At 35.8% G+C, this 5,084-nt stretch overlaps 1 non-coding gene across 1 annotated transcript; it reads left to right on the top strand.

Annotated features, from left to right (window-relative positions):
• Positions 1-1,623: 1,623 nt before the first annotated feature.
• LOC148548439 (small nucleolar RNA R71) lies at positions 1,624-1,731 on the top strand. Its single transcript, XR_015898093.1, has one exon. It is a non-coding gene; the product is annotated as a small nucleolar RNA R71 (small nucleolar RNA).
• The last annotated feature ends 3,353 nt before the right edge of the window (positions 1,732-5,084 follow it).

Here is a 5,084-nt window from a genome sequence, read left to right as displayed (position 1 = left end):
CAGATAATCAGAGCAAGGTTGGAACCTCCCAACACCAAACTTAGATTTTGAATGTGGGGGCTTTGGTTGACTCTGCAGTGAGAGAAGCTTTTCATGCTTCCTCTCCGTGGTTACAGAAGGAGATCCTTGAGTTTTAAACACAAGGTAGTCCTCATTCAATTGAAGGACCAACTCTCCTCTGTCCACATCAATCACAGCTCTTGCTGTGGCTAGGAAGGGTCTTCCTAGGATGATGGATTCATCCTCATCCTTCCCAGTGTCTAGGATTATGAAATCAGCAGGGATGTAAAGGCCTTCAACCTTTACTAACACGTCCTCCACTAGTCCATAAGCCTGTTTTCTTGAGTTGTCTGCCATTTCTAATGAGATTCTAGAAGCTTGCACCTCAAAGATTCCCAGTTTCTCCATTACAGAAAGGGGCATGAGGTTTATCCCTGACCCAAGGTCACATAGATCCTTCTCAAAGGTCATGGTGCCTATGATACAAGGTATTAAGAACTTTCCAGGATCCTATTTCTTCTGAGGCAATCTCAGTTGATCCAGATCACTCAGTTCATTGGTGAGCAAGGGAGGTTCATCTTCCCAAGTCTCATTACCAAATAATTTGGCATTCAACTTCATGATTGCACCAAGGTACTTGGCAAATTGCTCTTCAGTAACATCCTCATTCTTTTCAGAAGAAGAATATTCATCAGAGCTCATGAATGGCATAAGGAGGTTTAATGGAATCTCTATGGTCTCCAGATGAGTCTCAGAGTCCTTTGGTTCCTCAGAGGGAAACTCCTTATTGATCTCTGGACGTCCCAGGTGGTCTTCCTTACTGGGGTTCATATCCTCTCCCTCCCTTGTAGGTTTGGCCATGATGATCAATTCAATGGTCTTGCACTCTCCTTTTGGGTTTTTCTCTGTATTGCTTGGGAGAGTACTAGGAGGGGTTTCAGTGATCCTTTTACTCAGTTGGCCCACTTGTGCTTCTAAATTTCTAATGGAGGACCTTGTTTCATTCATGAAACTTAGAGTGGCCTAAGATAGATCAGAGACTATGTTTGCCAAGCTAGATGGGGTCTGCTCAGAACTCTCTGTCTTTTGCTAAGTGGATGATGGAAAAGGCTTGCTATTGCTAAACCTGTTTCTTCCACCATTATTAAAGCCTTGTTGAGGCTTTTGTTGATCCTTCCATGAGAGATTTGGGTGATTTCTCCATGAGGGATTATAGGTGTTTCCATAGGGTTCACCCATGTAATTTACCTCTGCTATTGTAAGGTTCTCAGGATCATAAGCTTCTTCCTCAGAAGATGCCTCTTGAGTACTGTTGGATACAACTTGCATTCCATTCAGCCTCTGAGAAATCATATTGACTTGCTGAGTCAATATTTTATTCTGAGCCAATATGGCGTTCAGAGTATCAATTTCAAGAACTCCCTTCCTCATAGGCATCCCATTATTCACAGGATTCCTTTCAGAAGTGTACATGAACTGGTTATTTGCAACCATGTCAATGAGTTCTTGAGCTTCTGCATGTATTTTCTTTAGGTGAATGGATCCACCTGCAGAATGGTCCAGTGACATCTTTGATAGTTCAGATAGACCATCATAGAATATATCCCGGATGGTCCACTCTGAAAGCATGTCAGAAGGACACCTTTTGGTCAGTTGCTTATATCTCTCCCAAGCTTCATAGAGGGATTCACCTTCTTTCTGTCTGAAGGTTTGAACATCCACTCTAAGCTTACTAAGCTTTTAAGGAGGAAAGAACTTGGCTAAGAAAGCCGTGACCAGCTTATCCCAAGAGTTCAGGCTATCGTTCGGTTGAGAGTCCAACCACATTCTAGCTCTGTCTCTTACAGCAAACGAGAAAAGCATAAGCCTGTAGACCTCGGGATCAACTCCATTGGTCTTAACAGTATCACAGATCTGCAAGAATTCAGTTAAGAACTGAAAAGGATCTTCAGATAGAAGTCTATGAAACTTGTAGTTTTGTTGCATCAGAGAAACTAATTGAGGTTTAAGCTCAAAATTGTTTGCTCCAATGGGAGAAATTGATATGCTTCTTCCATGTAAATTGGAATTAGGTGCAGTGAAGTCACCAAGCATCCTCCTTGCATTGTTATTATTTTCAGCCATATCTTCTTCTTTTTCGAAAATTTCAGTCAGATTTTTTTCCAGAGAGTTGTGCTTTAGCTTCCCTTAGCATCCTCTTCAAAGTTCTTTCAGGTTCAGGATCAGCTTCAACAAGAATATTCTTATCCTTGTTCCTGCTCATATGAAAAAGAAGAGAACAAAAAATAATAGGGATCCTCTTTGCCTCAGTAGAGAGAGGTTCCTTAATGTGAGTAGAAGAAGAGAAGAATATGAGAAGGAGAAGAGAAAAACTCGAACACAGAGAGGGAGATGGGGTTCGACTTTTGAGTGGAAGAGAAGTGTTAGTAGATGAAAAATTAAATAGAAGGAGATTAGAGATGAGAGAAGAATTCGAAAATTTAACAAAATAAAATAAAAATATTTTAAATTTAAATTTAAAATTCAAAAATTAAAATTGAAATTAAATTAAATTAAAATTAAAACAATTAGCTAATTAAAACGAAATTTTGAAAAAGAGGAAAGGAATTTTCGAAAATTAAAGGTAGAGAGTTAGTTGGGCAGTTTTGAAAAAGATATGATTGAAACAAAAAGATATGATTGATTGAAAAAGATTTGAAATTTGTTTTTGAAAAAGATATGATTAAAATTTAAAAAGATATGATTGAAACAAAAATATAAGATTGATTGAAAAATATTTGAAAGTCAATTTTAAAAAGATAAGAGGTTAGGGGAGAAGTTAGAAAGAATTTTGAAATTGATTTTGAAAAAGATATTATTGAAATTGAAAAAGATTTAATTTTGAAAACTAAAGTTGATTACTTGACTAACAAGAAACAAAAAGATATGATTTTAAAATTTAAAGATTGAACCTTTCTTAATAGGCAAGTAACAACTTAAATTTTTTTGAATCAATCATATTAAATGCTAATAAGATTTTCGAAAATTATGAAAAAGATTTTTGAAAATTAATTTTGAAAATTTCAAAAATTATGAAAGAAAAATGAGAAAGATTTGATTTTTGAAAAAGTTTTGAAAAGATAGAATTTTTAAATTGAAAATTTGATTTGACTCATAAGAAACAACTAGATTTTAAAAATTTTTGAAAAAGTCAACTCAAATTTTCGAATTTGATGAGAAGAAAAATGGAAAGATATTTTTTTTATTTTTGAATTTTTAATAATGAAAGAGAAAAACACAAAATTGACACAAAACATAGAAATTATGAATCAAAATAACTAATGCATGCAAGAACACTATGAATGTTAAGATGAACACCAAGAACACTTTGAATGTCAAGATGAACACCAAGAACTTATTTTTGAAAATTTTTAAGAAAAGAAAAACATGCAAGACACCAAACTTAGAAATTTTCAAACTTTAGACACTAACAAATTGAGAATGTATATGAAAACTAGAAAAGACACAAAACAAGAAAATATGATGATCAAACAAGAAGACTGGCCAAGAACAACTTGAAGATCATGAAGAATGCAATGCATGAAATTTTCGAAAATAATTTTTAGAAAATTAAAAAGATGCAATTGACACCAAACTTAAAAGTTGACTCTAGATTCAAACAAGAAACACAAAATATTTTTGGATTTTATGATTTTGTTAATTTTTAATTTTTTTTTTATTTTTCAAAAATTAATTGGGAAAAACGAAAAAGAAAAATTTTTTTTGTATTTTTCGAAAATAAGAAATATAAAGCTTAAAATTAAAATAAAATTACCTAATCTGAGCAACAAGATGAACCGTCAGTTGTCCAAACTCGAACAATCCCCGGCAACGATGCCAAAAACTTGGTGTGCGAAATCGTGATCATTCCTTCCTTGGTAACGGCGCTAAAAACTCAATGCGCACGTTCATGTTCTTAATTCTGTTTCACAACTTCGTACAACTAACCAGCAAGTGCACTGGGTCGTCCAAGTAATAAACCTTATGTGAGTAAGGGTCTATTCCACGGAGATTGTCGGCTTGAAGCAAGCTATGGTCACCTTGTAAATCTCAGTCAGGCGGATTCAACTGATTTTATGAATTGATAAGTAAAAGATAAATAAAATATAAAATAGGATAGTGGTACTTATGTAATTCATTGGTGAGAATTTCAGATAAGCATATAGAGATGCTTTCGTCCCTCTGAACCTCTGCTTTTCTGCTGTCTTCATCCAATCCTTCCTACTCTTTTCCATGGCAAGCTGTATGTTAGGCATCACCGTTGTCAATGGCCACCTGTCCTCTCAGTGAAAATGGTCCAATGCATTGTCACTGCATGGCTAATCATCTGTCGGTTCTCGATCATACTGGTATAGGACCCATTGATCCTTTTGCGTCTGTCACTACGCCTAGCACTCGCGAGTTTGAAGCTCGTCACAGTCATTCAATCCCTGAATCCTACTCGGAATACCACAGAAAAGGTTTAGAATTTCCGGATTCTCAAGAATGGTCGTCCATGGGTTCTAACTTATACCACGAAGAGACTAATAACTCGGACTCGGTCCCCTGTATTAGATATCCAAGAGATATCCATTCAATCTAAGGTAGAACGGAAGTGGTTGTCAGGCACGCGTTCATAAGTTGAGAATGATGATGACTGTCACGATCATCACATCCATCATATTGAAGTGCAAATGAATATCTTAGAAGGGGAATAAGTTGAATTGAATAGAAAAACAGTAGTACTGTGCATTAATCTTTGAGGAACAGCAGAGCTCCTCACCTTAATCTATGGTGTGTAGAAACTCTACCGTTGAAAATACACAAGTGATAAATGTTCTGGCATGGCCGAATGGCCAGCCCTGACAAAAGTCTAAGATAGCATAAAACTAATTAAAGATGATCCAAAGATGTTCCAAAGATAGTAAAAAGTCCTATTTATACTAAACTAGTTACTAGGGTTTTTAGAATTGAGTAAATGATGCAAAAATCCACTTATGGGGCCCACTTGGTGTGTGCTTGGACTGAGCATTGAGCTTTACACGTGTAGAGGTCTTTCTTGGAGT

The sequence above is a fragment of the Arachis ipaensis genome, chromosome B8, assembly GCF_059453495.1.
Source record: "Arachis ipaensis isolate K30076 ecotype BB chromosome B8, ASM5945349v1, whole genome shotgun sequence".
NCBI lineage: Eukaryota > Viridiplantae > Streptophyta > Magnoliopsida > Fabales > Fabaceae > Arachis > Arachis ipaensis.
Note: the sequence above shows the minus strand (reverse complement) of the source record. Positions and strands in the feature narration are given on the sequence as shown.